General features: G+C 34.4%; 1 non-coding gene across 1 annotated transcript; it reads right to left on the bottom strand.

Moving 5' to 3' along the window:
* Positions 1–264: 264 nt before the first annotated feature.
* Positions 265–371, bottom strand: LOC139873689 (small nucleolar RNA R71). Its single transcript, XR_011767416.1, has one exon. It is a non-coding gene; the product is annotated as a small nucleolar RNA R71 (small nucleolar RNA).
* Between the last annotated feature and the right edge of the window lie 18,352 nt (positions 372–18,723).

Here is an 18,723-nt window from a genome sequence, read left to right on the forward strand (position 1 = left end):
CTACACATGGTAACTAACCAATGCCAATTCAGTGGTGCACCGAATGAAGATCCTAACGAACATCTTCGTACGTTTAAAAGAATTTGTACACTATTCAAAATCCGAGAAGTGGAAGATGAGCAGATCTATCTCATGTTGTTTCCTTGGACTTTAAAAGGAGAAGCCAAAGATTGGTTAGAATCGTTACCTGAAGGGGCGATTGACACATGGGATGTCTTAGTTGAAAAATTTCTTCAAAGATTCTTTCCGGCATTTAAAGCCGTGAGACTTCAAGGAGAAATTGTTACGTTCACACAAAAGCCAAATGAAACATTATATGAGGCGTGGACAAGATTCGGAAGGATGTTGAGAGGATGTCCTCAACACGGTTTAGACACTTATCAAATAGTACAAATATTCTACCAAGGTGTCAACGTTGCTACACGAAAAGACATCGACATAACAGCTGGTGGTTCCATTATGAAGAAAACCGCAACTGAAGCTTACAAAATTATTGATAACACAGCCTCCCACTCGCATGAGTGGCACCAAGAAAAAGATATTTTTCGTTCATCTAAAGTGGCTAGAGCCGATTCTAGCCATGACTTTGATTCCGTTTCAGCAAAAATAGATGCTTTCGAAAGACGAATGGAAAAGATGAATAAAGATATTCACGCAATACGAATCAGTTGTGAGCTATGCGGTGGACCACACTTATTGAAAGATTGTCACATTGAACCAACATTGGAACAACGAGAGAATGTTTCCTATATGAACCAAAGGCCTGGAAATAATTATCAAAATAATTATCAACTGCCAAAGCTAAACTTCAATCGAAATCAAAACATTCTTTACAATCCAAAAGGACCCGAAAATAACTGGTATAACCAACAAGGTCCGAATAACCAACCAACTCAAAACAACACTTTCAATCAACAAAGACCTGGCTTATATAAACCACAACAACAAACCGAAGAGAAAAAGTCAAATATGGAAGACGTGGTATTCAAGCTAGTTGAATCTCAAACACAATTTATTGAAACTCAAACCCAAACGAACGAGAGATTTGATCAGTCATTAAGAACTCAACAAGCTTCCATTTTGAATCTAGAAAAACACGTAGGTACTCTTGCTAGCATGATGAGTGAGAGGGAACAAGGAAAGCTACCGAGTAATACTGAAGTAAATCCTCGGAATGAGAATGTTAATATGGTTTCAACGAATTCTGAAAAACCAGCACCAGAAGATGGGAAGGTTTTAGATGAGAGTAACAATGAAGAAGTTACACCACCACCACCCGAGTATGTAAAGCCAGTGGTGGCACCATACAAACCACCCATCCCGTTTCCAAGAAAAGGAGTTGAGTATGAGCAAGTAATAAGTAATAAAGATTGTGATACTTCTGGAAAGAAGAAGAAGAAAAAGAATAAGAAAGTACAAGAAACAAAAGCCGTAGAAGTAAACCCGGTGAAGACAGTTCCACCAAAACCTCCACCTAGGGTAGGTGATCCGGGTGAATTTATTGTTCCCTGTCTACTTAGTGATTGTGTCATGTATGATGCACTAGCAGATTTAGGTGCAAGTGTAAGTGTTATGCCCCTTTCATTATATAAGAGATTAGGAGTAGGTAAGTTAAGTCCAACGGATATGAGTGTTCGACTCTTTGATCAAACAATTAAGCACCCAGTTGGAATTGCTGACAACCTACCCGTTCAAGTAGGCAATTTAACCTTTCTAGTCGAATTTATTGTCATTGACATAGAAGAGGACCCAAACATTCCTCTAATTTTAGGTCGGCCATTCTTAGCGTCCACCAAGGCATTATTTGATGTAGGAAATGGAAGAATGACACTTAAAAGTGGTGACAAATCGATCACCTTTATGATTCGAAAGTCTAAATCTCCACCAGCCAAAACCGTTGAACCAGTAAAAACAATTGGTAAGAACCATGTGTTTTTACCAACTCCAACGGTAATACTTAGCAATAATGAAACGCCTAAGTGTGGGGAAAATGAAGTAACACCTAATGATGACATGATAACAAAGAACCTCGTTGTGGATACGAAATTTAATGATCCCGTTATTAATAGTTCAATGAAGAAACTTATTAAACGGATTCGCGATGCTAGAACCAAGGGGAACTTTAAGTTATGTAACCAGTTAGTATCCAATCTATCACCTAAAGAAAAGGAGAAACTAGTTGAAATTGTGGAAATTACACAGGAATCCAACCAATGGCTTAAAGAAAAAGTCACGGATATGCAAGTTGATTATGGACCAAGAGAAATTAACGATGAAGTTAATCACAATTTTGACACCATGGCTACCTAAGTGTGGGGAGATTCAAATGTTCTAAAAAGAAAATGCTATCTAGAGTTAGTTGTTCTGTTCTCGTGTAGTTCCGAGAATGGAACCCGATTGGTCTTTCCCTAGCAGACCCTAAAGAACTAGTCTTCTCCCCCCATTCTGAATTTTTATTTTTTTTTTAGGTTTTTACAAAATGAAGACTGCCTATGAACTAAACCATGGTCTAATGCTACACGCTTTGATCACTAAACGTAATAATGACATACTACCGAGTGAAATAGTATCAGTAATCAGAGAAAGAATGGACGGAGTTAGAAAAGAATCCAGATGCGAAGATAATAAGTTACAATTTGGTAAAGGAAAATCAAAATCCGCAGCGAAAAGAAGAGCACGACACCTAGAAAGATGTCACAAATGCGGAAAATGGTCACATGGAGGTAAATGTTCAAATAATCAAACCTATTCAAATACCGAATTTGTTACTTTATGCAGAGACGGACCGTTCATATGTTTAGAAGAAAAGATACTGAATGCTCGAGGTTACGCCTATGTAGCCATGGAAAACCAATTAAACCGACTATCTTATGAATGGGATAGATCATATAACTAAGAAATCTATTTCACAGGTATGTCTGTACAGTTTTTATTTTTATTTTTATTTTTAACCTTTTGATAATAAACGCTAATTTGTTCGCTAAAAAGTATTAAATTGGTATTGAATAAAATTAGGTTTGGCGACCGAAATTATTGATATCATTCAAAAATTTATTACATCACTGCGAAATTTAACGTTTATTCTTAAGGTATAAATATCTTTAAACAATCAACCCAAAATATTTCAAAAATTCGTCATGAGTTAAATTAGGTCTTGGAACCAAAATTACTTTACCGAAAAGAGGGGCGCATATTTTTGATAATATTTGATTGATTAAAGTGGGATAAAAAGATAAAAAGATTTTTAATTTTATTTTTACCATGTTTTTAAAATTAATATTTAAATCTTAAATTAATATTGTAAACTTTGTAAAAGCAATATTTTTAAAATTATAAATATTTGAAAAATTAATATAAGTTTGGTATGAATTTATAAATTTTTAAATTAAGTTTGGTGTGAATTTTTAATTTTTAAAATATAAATTTTTAATTTTATGCATTTTAAATTTTAAGTTTGGTGTGAATTTTTAATATTAATTTTGAATTTTATATTTAAGTTGTGTGAATTTAAAAACAAAAATTTACTTTATCTCATTAATTTAAGAATATGATTTTTAAAATTCATCGTAAGTTGAAGACTAGGTCTTTGAACCGAAATTGCTTTACCCGAGGGAGGGACGAGAACTTTTATTATCATTATTTTTAATCTTATTGAATTAAAGTATGCCAAAAACATTGAAAAAACCCAAAAATCTTAGCTTTTAAAACAATCGCTACAAAAAGACAAATTTTAAAATTTTGTCGAGGGACGGACTAGGACATCGATCCGAAACGACCTCGTCCTAAATAACAAGGGAAACAAAATTTTAAAATTAATTACTTAATTGTTTTAATAAGTTAATGATTATAAAAAAAAAAAAATATATATATATATACCAAACTCCGCGACTCGCGGAGTTTGGAGGGTAAATCCCCGCGACTCGCGGAGGAGTCGGATTACAGAAAAAAAAATAAAGAGCTGCAACAGCTCAGTTTCAACCCCAAAACAGAAAAACTGCTGCGAAAAACCCCGAAAAACCACCCAAAAACACCCCAAAAATCACAATTTTTAACCGTTAATCACCAAATCTTTTGCTAAAATCATGTTGAGAAGGATGCTATCTAAGAATTACTCAAGAAAAACGGTAAATTTCTACACCTAAACACCATTTAATCCAAAATTTGGTGTTCTTGAGCAAATTTTTCCCCAATTTGATTTTGATGCTTTTTAATGTAATTAAGCTTAAATTGTTTATGTATTATGCTTGTATAACCTAGATTGATGCTGTTTAACATGATTAGAAGCCTTAAACTTAAAATTTTGAGTAATCTAGGGTTTGTGTTCTTGAGCAAATTTGGGGCTTTTTGATATAAACAGGTTATGGCCGATTTTTGTCATGAATTGTTGCTAAATTGAGTAGTGTAACATGTCTAGGTAGTTAAATGATCCAAACTTTGAGCCTAAACATGATTTTGAGAATTAAAGTGGACTTTTTCAAGTCTAAAATTCATGAACTTGATTTTTGAAAGATAATGCCATTTGAGACTTGTTTAATTGCTAGTAATGATTATTTTGACATGTTATTTGAGTTGAATGCTTATGAACTTGGCGAACATTTTCGTATATGCTTATTTGAAAAAGTGTAGATTTGATGAAAATATGAAAATGAGCTTAAGTTTGATATAAATTTATAATGTCATTGTAATTATTTTGATTGATGATTTTGCTGACACTAATGCATATTTGGATGCACAAAAATTGTGTTTGATGTGTTTTGCAGAATGAAAGGGGTGAATCTTCATCCCAAGCCCGCAATGCTCCTGCTGAGAATTTGGAACAACAGGAGGTGGATAACTACTACAAGCAGGATATACCTCATCCAGTCATGACCTTTTCTGATATGCACTTGGAAGAGTTGCACCCGAACCTGAGATTTGACAGACTTTGGATAGATTATCCAAAATATCAACGGGGTTTGCATACTCTTCATTCTAAGGTTGTTGAGGTACCAAGGGTCATAGAATGGGGACCCTTAGAAGCTGTAGAATTGGCCGGGCCAATTAGGGAATTACTTGTACAGAGGTATGGTAATTCTTCTTTTAATGACTGGTTATGTTTATTCACCATACGTAGACCTGTATATAAAGTATGGTGTGAAGAATTGTTATGTAGTATAGAGTTGAATGATCGGGTAGCTAGTTTAACCGATCGTTCTTTTATTAGATTTTTGTTAGGCGGTTCGATGCGCCACATGTCTTTACTGGACATGGCTCAGGCTTTACGTATATATACACCTGAGGAGTTAGCGTCTGCCGATTGTAGAGGATTGATACTAAACTGTAGAAAGATAGATGAAAATTTTGATACACACGGTGTGTGGAGTCAAATGACAAGCCATCACCGTTTCAAAGGGGGAAATTACTCTTATTTGGATATAGATAGAGCCGAATTAAGAGTGATACATTGGTTTTTAGCTAATTCGATTACACAAAGGGGTAAGAACAAAGAAAAAGTAAATGAACAGGATTTGTTTTACCATATGTGTATTCGAGACCCACAAAGCGCTGTAAGTATACCATATTGTGTGGGTTATTATTTATCAGCTATGGTTCGGGGGATGCGACCACATAGCATAATTGGAGGTGGTATTTTTATTACTTTGATTGGTGAATATCTCGGTGTGGATATAAGTCGGGGGGGATTATTAGTAGAAGAACCGGAACCCCGCGATACTATAGGTTTAAATGTATACCATGGTGCGAAAGTTTTGAAGAGGCGAAATAACGCCGCAGTACGATACCATGGTAGACATCCACAGGTGGAGAGAAACCAGCAGCAAGGTAATGTAGGAGGGGGAATGAGATGCAAGAAATGCATAGGTTTATAGCTTCTCAGGAATACGAAAATGCTAGACAGAGAGCATTTGAAGATTGGCAAGTTCATCAGAACCAGATCATAGCTCATTGCCAACATATAGGTAGAAACTATATTCCTACACCGAAACCCATCTTCCCTCCTTGGTCTATAGAGATGCAGCCACCATATCCTACGTATGACCCTGCCGAAGCATTCTATAGCACTTATGGTTATGCCTGGAACCCCTATTGGTACCAATATCATCCTTAGTTTACTTATTTTTTTTTATTTTGTAATTTGTAATTATTGATACATTTAATATTTTTGTTAATATTGTAATCATTTTTATAATTATCTAACTTTTATTCTTAGATTTTAATAATTTTTTGAATGTGGGGTAATATACCAAACTTCAAAAATATGTATATATGTTTGCAGTTTATCTTATGTACACAACAGGGTAAAACAACGCATTTTCAAAGACTGGCATTAAGTTCAGCAAAAGCAATTAATTTTGACGACAAGATGCAAAATATATGTGAAATAACAACAAGACGGAATGAACAAATGATGTGCACCATTTATCATTCAGCAAACAAACGCCAATATATTTGGAAACTTTGGTAAAAATTTAATCATTTTCACACAAATCACCCTCAATAATTTAAATTGTTACTAATTTCTTGCAAATGAGGGCATTGCAAGATCTTAAGTGTGGGAAGGGGTTAAATTCTTTCGGATTTTAAAATTTTTTATCTTAAACACTTGGTTACCATTAAAAATACTAGTAAAGTAGTAGTTGTATTAGAATCTAGTGCTCTCTGATAAAAAAGAACAGCCCTAGTCTTATATACTGACTACCCAATTCTAGTAAAATTTTTTAAAATTTTCAATTAAATGAACTAAAAATCATGTTTATACATATTTATGAACGATAAAACTAGGTTTTAACACCGAAATTATTGTTACCTCGGAAAGGACATAAATTGAGAAACAAACTAAAATGTCAAAATTCATTTAAAATGGAATAGAGGACGATAAAAAGGAAAATAAAAGCCAAGTGTGGGAGAATTTACCAAGTTATTTTAAACATATGTCACATATATCTGTAACAAATAACTGAAAATACTTTTGCTTTGGACTAAACTAAACTGTTTTACCCGATGAAAGAAAAGAAGAGATGGATCTACACGATGAATCAATTCCATCATTAAAAGGAAGTAAAGTCTTCCGAAAAAGACACGCGCTTCTTGATTTAGGTCATGAAGTTGTCGTCCAGACCAGCTGTAGGTTGACGAAAAATCTAGAAAAGTCATCACTAAAATCAGCAGGAAATCCACGGACCTCAGCATTAAACAGGGTCGCCAAGTGGTCAGATTTATCCTAACCATGAGAAGGATTTATCTCGTACAATGGGGGGCACCATGCAAATTAGCTTGATAAGACTAATGAATCAGATCCCCAGAAAGGATAATCTCCTTAAAGATCAAAAATCAGCTTTTAAGACTGATATTACTCAATCCTAGAGATTGACCTTAAAGATTGAGAATTACAAACTCATGGAATTCAATGATGTCTAAACTCGAGCTTGAACGAGAAAATATTTTGATCAAAATTATAAACCGATTTGTTTTCTGAAAACCCTATTTTCAATGCGTTCATTACCATTGAACGTAAAATCCTAGGAATTCACCTGGAATTCATTAGGTCACCTGAACTAAATCGGGTGTCAACCGTAAGAACGGTGGTTGCATAATGGTCAAAGACATGACCTTGTGCCATACCGAAAAATTATAAGGGTGAGCTTTACTATTGCTCCTACCAAGGATAGTAATTGCGTTCGACACGTTATAGACCATAATCAAAAGCATGTCACGGGACATTGCCTTAACAGTTGCTTGTTCAACGCTTTCCTTTACAACCGGACGGTAGTTTGCCGAAAGGTAATATACGGAACAAGTAAACTGGACGTGTTGCTTTCCAAATACAAGGTTAGCAAGTGAGTGACACAAAACAGCAAGTTTTGAGCTAAAATTTTCAATTCTGAACCCCACCAAACCCATAAAAATATTTTGCAAACACCGGTAAAGGGTTATCCCGGAAAACTTATCTAGGGTAAAAACTAGATTTAATTTTCAAAAGATCAAATGTTTTCATAAAGATCCAATTTCCTTAATGGATCTAAATTTTTATAGTCATGTGGGACTGTAAACCATATCGTTACTACCATTGTTTATACCGCCGTATAGAAATCACTGATGTACAAAGAGTGAAGAATAAAGAAGTGATTCTAGTATTTCAAGACAATATTGCTTGAGGACAAGCAACGCTCAAGTGTGGGAATATTTGATAATGCTAAAAACGAACATATATTTCATAGCATTATTCCTCAAGAAAGACAAGCTTTTAGTTGCAATTGTTCTATTTACAAGTGATATTCATTTAAATAATAAAAAGTGAAGACAAAAGACAGATTCGACGAATTGAAGACGCAAACGACCAAAAAGCTCAAAAGTATAAAAGACAATAAAAAAGGTTCCAATTATTGATAAGAAACGTCTCGAAATTACAAGAGTACAAGATTCAAAACGCAAAGTACAAAATATAAAATTGTACGCAAGGACGTTCGAAAATCCGGAACCGGGACCAGAGTCAACTCTTAACGCTCGACGCAACAGACTAAAAATTACAAGTTAACTATGTATATAAATATAATATAATATATAATTAATTATATTAATTATATATATATATTATATATATAATAAAAACCGTCGGCAGAGAAAGACTCCAAGATGTGAGCTGGAATTTCAAACTCCGCGACTCGCGGAGTTTGAAGGCAAAATTCACCGCGAGTCGCGGAGCCCCAAAAATCAAAAATCCCTATAAAGCAAACCGAATTCTGATCAAAATTTGATATCTATTTTCTCTCTTCTCTCATATATACGATATATATATATATATATATAATTTATATTTTAATTTTAATTTTAATTATAATTCTAATAATAAGGGTATGTTAGCGAATGTTGTAAGGGTGTAAGTTGAAATTCTGTCCGTGTAACGCTACGCTATTTTTAATCATTGTAAGTTATGTTCAACCTTTTTATATTAATGTCTCGTAGCTAAGTTATTATTATGCTTATTTAAAACGAAGTAATCATGATGTTGGGCTAATTACTAAAATTGGGTAATTGGGCTTTGTACCATAATTGGGGTTTGGACAAAAGAACGACACTTGTGGAAATTAGACTATGGGCTATTAATGGGCTTTATATTTGTTTAACTAAATGAAAGTTTGTTAATGTTAATATAAAGATTTACAATTGGGCGTCCCTATAAATTACCATATACACTCAATCGGACACGATGGGCGGGGTATTTATATGTACGAATAATCGTTCATTTAACCGAACACGGGAATGGATTAATAGCCACTAGAATAATTAAAACAGGGGTGAAATTACATTCAAGGGTAATTGGTGTAATTGTTAACAAAGTAGTAAAACCTTGGTTTACACGCAGTCGATAACCTGGTGTATTCATTAAACAAAGTATTAAAACCTTGTTACAATTCGAATCCCCAATTAGTTGGAATATTTAACTTCGGGTATAAGAATAATTTGATGAGGACACTCGCACTTTATATTTATGACTGATGGACTGTTATGGACAAAAACCAGACGGACATATTAAATAATCCAGGACAAAGGACAATTAACCCATGGGCATAAAACTAAAATCAACACGTCAAACATCATGATTACGGAAGTTTAAATAAGCATAATTCTTTTATTTCATATTTAATTTCCTTCATTTTATATTTAATTGCACTTCTAATTATCGCACTTTTATTTATTGTTATTTAATCGCACTTTTAATTATCGTACTTTTTAATTATCGCAATTTTATTTTATCGCACTTTTATTATTCGCAATTTCATTATCGTTATTTACTTTACACTTTAAATTAAGTCTTTTATTTATTTAATATTTTACATTAGGTTTTAACTGCGACTAAAGTTTTAAAATCGACAAACCGGTCATTAAACGGTAAAAACCCCCCTTTATAATAATAATATTACTTATATATATATTTGTATTTTTATAAAAGTAAACTAAAATAGCGTTGAGCTTTGTTTAAAGATTTCCCTGTGGAACGAACCGGACTTACTAAAAACTGCACTACTGTACGATTAGGTACACTGCCTATAAGTGTTGTAGCAAGGTTTAAGTATATCCATTCTATAAATAAATAAATATCTTGTGTAAAATTGTATCGTATTTAATAGTATTTTCTGCTAAAAATATAAGCTATTTTATATACACCTCGCATAACATCATCTAACATGATTATGTGATTTGTATGCTCGATCTCGTTATTTTAGTGTAACTAGCATGAACTTGAAAAGTGTGTGTTTGATCTTGAGTTTTGGATGATTAAATGTTGTTGATATGCTAAAGTGCAAGTATTAATTGTGTTACTAGCATCACTAGCTTCATTTTGATGTGTAGGTTTATTAAGAAAACTTCAATAACATGATTTATGAGTTTATGATTTTTGATTAGGGTTTGGTGGTCTTCAATGTGAATTTTGATGCCTTAAATGCTTAACAATGTTGCTTGTAAGTGTTTAGTTGCAATGTATGTTTAATTACCTTCGAAACGGCATATCATTTATGTAAAATGGATCACCGAATCATGAAATGAGAGTTATGAACTTGGATGCAATTAATGATGAGCATTAAATGCGGTTTTGGTTGTTGTAATTGGTAGATTGATTGATGAAATGTGTTTAGTTGTTTTCTTCGTCAAATTACCTTCCCAACGTTATAAGATACATGTTTTGATTGTTTGCGGATCATAAATTGTGTTAGTTTGGGTTTTGGTTCGTGCACTTGTGAAAAATCAGCAATCAGACCTGAGCACTGATCTGGACGCCGTCTAGGCCTTCACATCTGGACGCCGTCCAGCCAATCTGGACGCCGTCCAGATGAACTGTCAGGTTCTGATTTGGTTGGTCATTTTTCGTTTAATTCTAAGTATGCTATGCACCTCCAATTCACATGTAACTTATTCTAACATGCTTATATATGATTAAAAACCTTAGAAAAATAGTTCGGGACCCGACCCGAACGTGTTTACTTTTTCGTTGACTTTGACCCGACCAAAGTTGACTTTTAATCAAACTTAACCAATTACTTATGCATTCATTCTAACTTGCTCTTATATACTTGTATCTTGCATTAAACTTGACAAATTTGATTTCGCATGCTAATTAATCGAGTCGTATCGAGCCATATGACTAATTGAACACTTTGACCGACCGTGTTTACCGATATTGACACAACCTATTTGTTTAGGTCAAGACTAGAAATTGTCCTTGCACACGTTTACTTGTGAAGTACTTTATTACTCGTGCACTCAAGGTGAGATCATAGTCCCACTTTTACTCTTTTAAACTTATATTTGGGATGAGAAAACATAAACGTTTCATTTTACAAAGTGAACACAAGTACGAAAACAAACATTCTACATACGAGTTAGAACAAAAATCCTCAATTCGATTATCATTAGTTACACTTGCCGGGTGTAAGCGAGAACTTATGTTGTATGGCCATATGGGTTTGACAAACCCTCATTCGGATGGTTCGCTACCGTTATTCGGATGAAATATATTTTCGAGAAACAGTGTATGTTCTAACACTATTGTGATGGGGTTCTATGGATGGAAAGTTAAGCCTTGATAATTGGGTGCTCGTGATAACAAAGTTTAGAATGGTTTACTATTATTTCAATGATATAAATCTTGTGGTTCATTTGTACTTACTTACTTAAACCTATGATTTCACCAACGTTTTCGTTGACAGATTTCTATGTTTTTCTCATGTCCTTGAACGTTTTGTGATACATGCTTCCACTCATTACTTTTGATACTTGCTTGGATGTCGAGTATACATGCATACGTGGAGCGTCTTTTGACTTAACTTGATTTGTGTCGCATAGGTTTCAATTGTACTTAAAATATTGTAACATGTTTGGTCGTCGAACCTACTTTGTAAACCTTAAAACATCTTTATAATTGAAATGAATGCGACATATTTTTGGTCAAACGTTGTTTTAAAGACTTATGACCACGTAACGGGACCTAAGTAGACGGCGCCATCAATGACGATTTTGTCGGGTCGCTAAAGATTTGACCGAGATTTGGCCGATTTTTGGCCGAGAAACTCAATTAATCGGTCGTTAACCGAGTAAACCGGCCGTTGACCCATTTTTTGGCCGGTTCCAAAACGAGAATTCTACAGCAACTCTAAAACGATTTCTTGACGAGAACTTGGCCGATTTTTTCGATTTTTGCAACCTTGTATATAAGTGTGATTATCGTTTATTATAATTTTAATAATAATAGTAAAATAAAAATACTTAATAATAGTAAAATATTTCACATTATAAATAATTTTTTTATTATTTATAAAAAATACTACGTACAATTTATATAAAATTAACTTACAATTGGGCTAAAATTAACATTATTAAATTGGGACTTATTATCCTATTTTAATTTTGAGACGAACTTAACCTAACCCATTTTAAGTATCTTTTTTATTATCACCCCACACCAGTTACAGTAGCATGACTTTAAACCTAGAAAAAAATCAGATGAAACCTACAAATACATAAAAACAAGAAAGATAAGGAGAAATCAGTGGAATGGCTACAATTTTGAATTTCTCCTATGAAACACGTGTAAATTCAGTGTCGGTTATCCGACAGTGGCTCAACGGCATCGGCGCCAGTGCGGTGTCTTTTTCCATCCCCTCCCCGGCGTCAATCTTTTAAAACAGTAGTGACAAGCATAGACACTCGGTGCTCATATAATGAGCTAGAGGGAGTATAAAAATAAAAACATAACAAACAATGGTCGGTTATACCGCCTAAATAATATATGGTCGACCTCTCTGCAAGCTCTTCTTTTCTCTCCCTCTCTACAGTAAAACCCTAGCTTAAACTTGTAGCCGCCATTTCTATTTTCTCTCCTCCGATCATCGGTTTAACTCCGGCGGCCCGGAGGACCTATATCCTTCACTCCTTTTCCTTGTTTTCCCTCATCTGTTACTTTTCTCTTTTGTTTTTTTTTGTAACAATCGTTTTTGGTGTCTGGTTATCGTATGTATCGTGTGGTGGATTACTCAATTCGAGTGTATCATATGGTGGGTTTGGCCGGCTGTTGCTTTCCTCACATTTTTTCTGGCCGCCGGCTGTTCGAGTTTTCATCCTCCATCGTCTTTCTCCCTTTGACTTCAGGTATTGTATTTTCGAGGTTTGGTTCGTGGTGTTGGGTTTCGTGTTTGCAGGTTCATGATTTCGGGTTGTGGTTTCTGATTCGCGATGGTTGTATGCGTAATCGTGGTGAAGTTTTCGTGGTTTCAAGTGGGTCAAGCTCTCGTGGTTTCAAAGTGGGTGCAGACGGTGGAGGTCTTGCGACGGTGGTTTGGTTCAAGTCGTGTGTGTTGGTTCAAGCCGTGGGCTCTGTAATCATGGTGTTGTTTGGTTCAAGTCGTGTGTATCTGCTTCAGCATGTAGCGGTCCATATAATCATGGGTTAGTTCTTTGTTAATCATCTTGACATATTACATTCCCACCACTCGATTTGATTGCGTGATTGGATTGTTGGTTTAGATTCTCGTGGGTTTCATTTGTGGTTTTCGGGTCGTGTCCGTTTTTATGCTTTCAGTCGGGTGTTTGCCATGAAGTGGTCATGTGATGTGTTTTGGTTATCAAGCTGGTTTCCTTTGATGGTTGGATCGCTGTATGTTTCTCCGAGATTTGTGTTCGAATGTGAGAATTTAAATTCGTTGTTATTGTAGGTTTCAGTTAACCTACTCGTGTTAAGTTTTATATGTTCTACTCGTGTTTAGATTCATGTTTGTGGATTCAAGTTTGAAGTCATTGTATTGTAGAAGGTACGGCAGTCGTGTGATATGTAACCCACCTTTTTATCTCCTAGCATCTTGCTAGTTTTTTATTAATATAATTACTATTGCCTTTCGAAAAAAAAAACATAACAAACAAGTTTAGTAGTTAACCACTTACTGCTAAGGAAAATGTTGAAAACAATCACGAAATAACTTACTTAAACTACGTATATCTAAATTAAATACTTGTACTCTTCGAATAATCTGAACAGAACAATTCTCGTTCATTTTTATATTAAGGTGGTGTTTTAATTTGAGTTGTAGAGGTAATTTTTTGATTATTAAGTTTTTGAATAAACTATTAATTTAATACCTATGTGACAAGTTAAAATAATAATCAATTAACTATGATTTAGGAGGCCTAAAACACGAAGAAGAAAAAAAAATTATAATAATTACTTCACCAAAATGCGATTATTGGTTTCATTTCCCTCCTAAGTCTTAACCCTATAAAATTTCCCAAAATTGAAAAACCTAAAATGAATATCTCCTTTGATAGTTTTACTTGTTAAATTAGTGAATAATTTGAATTATCAAAAATTTAAAAACTACTTACTAAATTATTACCTTATCAAACATGAAAATTATATTTAAACAACAATAACGTATAACACGTTTTGCTATAACCAATTATTTTAAAATTTTGATGATTTAATCATCACCTTTTAAATATAGCTTATAAGTTCGTCATTTAGATCTCATTTCCATATAAATAAAAAAGTAATAGTACTAATCAAATTATATTAAAATTGTAGTAGATTGCAACAAATGTGACAAACTTAACATAATTTATATGAGTTGCAATATTTTCATGAGCTTAGGCTAAAAACTTTCTATGATAAATAAGCATGTAGAAGTTTATTTATAGATATTAAATAAATTACTTCAATTATTTTTTTTTTTGGATGCTAGCCATATATTAGTCCGCTTCTTATCTTCCGTGAAGGGAGTCCGCAAATGATCGCCAGCCTTCCACCAAGATAGGTAGCAAACCGCTAGCAGGGTTGTCAGTGGTGCCTGCAACGGACCTCTCACGAGCACATGCGGGTCCCACTACAAATTGCAACTTTTTTTGTTTGCTAGCAGTTAACAAGTATAAATATTACGGAGTAATATAGAATCAAACAAAAGTGTCACTCATTCTTTGCTAAATCGTACACCAGACTGTCTATACACTTTCAATTACTAATTAACTGAATTATTAATCTAGAACAATTGCGCTAACTAATCGTCACAACAATTTACACCTGCTGGTTTCTCTAATCAATGAGTTTCATCTAATTGTTAGATAGTGATCAAACCAAAATCGTCTTGTATGAATAGATTTCGGGTTTGAGTGCTTAATTTGAGAGAAATAGTAAGTCGAATGTTTTAACTCCAATAATTGTGCGAACCCCGATTTGAAATCTGGATTCCAAGAACGTAAAATAATCGATTGAATTAGCCTTATTCGATCGGAATCGAATAAGCTAATATCTAAGAGTGAGGATTAATTCCGACGATGATCGGAGCACTGGCCGAAATTGGTTTAACGACTAGAGTGATGTTACCGCAATTGATTTGGGCAGAGTAACGTTAATGCATCTAGTGTTGTCATTTGGTATCAGAGCTTCCAGGAAGTGATTCTACATCACTATATCGATCCAGAGATTGTAGATTACAGAATCTGAATACTCTCGGTAAAATGAATCAGATTCGGTATTATCGAATTTGATAATCTGACGTTCAGATTCTTGTGATAAGTTCAGCGAAGGTGTATTAGGTCTATTAGAAAGAGTTTCGATCAACATTACAGCTTTTTAACTTCAATTATGGAGAATCAAGTTGATTTTTAGAGTTTGTGGCTAAAACTCTCGGTATTGCTTAATTCAAGCTTGATTCTGGAGTTTTGTGAAGATTTAAAGATTCAGTTGTGTTCGTGAGGTGTTAAATCACATTTCTGTCGGTTCAATTTCTCCAATTCTTCAAGTTTTGAAGATTTGATCAACACTCGGTATCATAACTGTCATACCGAATCTGCTTCATTACTGAAAATTCATCTTAAGTGTTGCAGATTGTGGTGTGTTTGTGATTCTATCACATTCAGTTTGATCATACGCAGCTAATTGGTGTGGTTTAAGAAAGGATTCTGTTATATTTCTAAGTTTTAGACTTAGACTCGGTATTGTCAACTGCTACACTAGACATTCGGTATCCTGAATCTTCGGTATCATTGATATTCTATTTGTTACTAACTTGTTTTCTTGTGCAGCAAGGTTATCGAATCTAATTCAAGGGAATTGGATTGAGTTTACACATAATATTTTACAGAATTTGACTACCGAGTCATTTACCGAATCAGAATCTCGGTTTCACTTAATTCTTTGGTTTTAAGTATTCTGAGGCTTCAAGTTGTGTGGTTACCAAATCCATACCGAATTTGGGTGTGTTACTTGTGATTCTTATCAGTTTCTGATACAGAATCTGGTTTACCGAATTGTTACCGAATCTGCTACAGTACCGAACCACTTACCGAATCTGCTACTGTACCGAATCTTTACCGAATCTGACATTCTTGTTAGATTTTATACTGAACCCTGATCATAGATTGTGTTTAATACCGAATCTATACCGAATCTACCTCAATTTAAGATGTCTACACAAGATACTCTTATCATTGGATCAGATTCCCGACCTCCAATGCTGTTTGATGGCAAGTACACTCAGTGGCTTCATCGTATCACTCAGTACATAGACTATAAGGGTGAGAAAGCTAAACATATATGGGCTTCTCTGAGAGATGGTCCAGTTGTTGATTTTCATCCGGATACTGGTATGCCAATTCCAGTCTATGAACTTTCTGATGATAAACGTGAAAGAGCTCAGGGTGACATAGAGGCTAAGAATATTGTCATGCAAGCTATCCCATATGAGCTATTTGAAAATGTTGATAGCAACACTACTGCAAAAGATATATGGGATGAGATCAAATGACAACAAGAAGGTTATGACATGTAAGACGTTACTAAATTGAATAAGGCTCTGGGATTGTATGAAGATTTCTAGCAGGAACCAGAAGAACAACTCAAGGACACCTACCGTCATTTCAATGGTGTTCTCAATAAGTTGAAAAGGTGTAAGATTGTAAAAGTACATGCTGAAGTCAACAAGAAATTCCTCAAAAAGCTCAATGCTGATTGGCTTCCTTATGGAACCATTGTTCGATCTACCAAAGAGATTGACAAGTTGACTATTCATGAGCTTGTTGGAGTTCTTATGCATTACCAACCTGAGGTGTCTAAACTTCAAGAAGGAAGGAAAGAGTCTTCTCTGGGCGATCCTCTTGCCCTAATTGCCAAAAAGAAGAGCAAATCTTTTACGACTTCCAAAAGCTTGTCCAAGAAAGTGCTTGTTGAAGAATCAACTGATTCTGAAGAGTTGAATCTTTCTGATGTTGATGATTCTCACCTTGAATTAGTCAAGATGGCAGCCATGTTCAGAAACGCCTTGAAACACAAGTTTAAAGGCAAATCAAGCAATCAACGTAAACACTCATCATCTTCCTCGTACTACAAGAAAGCTGATCAATCCAAACAGCAACGTGCTGATGATTCCAAGAAGGAAGATTCAATCTGTTTCAATTGTGGCAAAGCTGGTCATTACTCTCATGAGTGCAAGATGCCTAAGAAGAAGGACGCAGCTTACTACAAGAAGAAAATGTTGATGGCTAAGATTGTGGAAACTAGGGGAGAGCTGAAACCGGTTGATGATACTTGATTTGACTGGACTGATGATTCAGACTCAGAGGTGGAACATGCAAATGTTTGCAAGGTGACTAAACTCATCAAAGCTAAGGAAGCATTGGAGAATTCTGACTCAACATCTGACGATGATGAGGTACAATCAACTAAAATCTCACCTGATTTTATAAAAATGCAAAATGACTTGATGAAGAATCTGGTCTCAATGTCAAAAGAAGTCAAAGGCTTAAAATTTGAAAACAAGATTTTAAAAGATAAAATCAAACTAAATGAGACCAGACCTTCCTCATCCAAATTGCAAACGGATGTACAACGATTGACTCTCCAACTCAACTCTACGGAAACTGAGTTGGAAGATCTTAAGAAGACAATTCATCCGATTAAAGTCAAACGAACTGATTATCGTTTAAAATCTGAACGACTTGCAGAAAAAGTTCAATTCTTAGAAAAAGATCTTTTTGATTTAAAAAACCAACATGAACCCACACTTTCAAAGCTAAACAAGAAAATTATTCATTTGGAAAATGCCATAATTGAAAAAGACACTGAAATTTCTTCGTTGTCAAAAGAGTCTGTTCTAATGAAAGCTCAACTTACTCGATATGAGGAAAAACTCTATCGTACAGAGCAATCTAAAGCTATCATTGATTTAGAACTTTCAAAACAAACAATTTTCATGAACAGACCAAAAATGATTCATGGTGAAAAGTGGGGGTTGGGTTATGAAGATCCTAAGATCTTAGATGGATCTTCCAAAAAGATTCCAGGATTATATCATTCTGATTACTTTCAAGCTGGTTTACCACCGCATTTTGTGCATTCTTCTGATGCTGATTTTGATGATATTATTGTTAATCGCAAATCTAAAAAATACCATCAAATTAGCTTAATGTATGAGAAAATTAATGCAAAAATGGGTAAATCAAATCCTGATTTCTTGAAGGAACTTGTTGAAACTGAAAAGAATGTGCAACGTGCTAATTATGTGCCGACACGTAGATTGGTTTACATTCCTACACTCATGCTAGAGAAATACATTTTAATGCTTGAGAATGAAGTGTTTAACAAACCTAGTTCTAGCATTGTTAACATAGATGAGGTGTTTGATGAATCAACTTTTGATGTGAAACCAATTCTACCTGCTTTACTTGCATGTTCTGATAATGTTT

Source organism: Rutidosis leptorrhynchoides, chromosome 10, assembly GCF_046630445.1.
Source record: "Rutidosis leptorrhynchoides isolate AG116_Rl617_1_P2 chromosome 10, CSIRO_AGI_Rlap_v1, whole genome shotgun sequence".
Taxonomy (NCBI): Eukaryota; Viridiplantae; Streptophyta; class Magnoliopsida; order Asterales; family Asteraceae; genus Rutidosis; species Rutidosis leptorrhynchoides.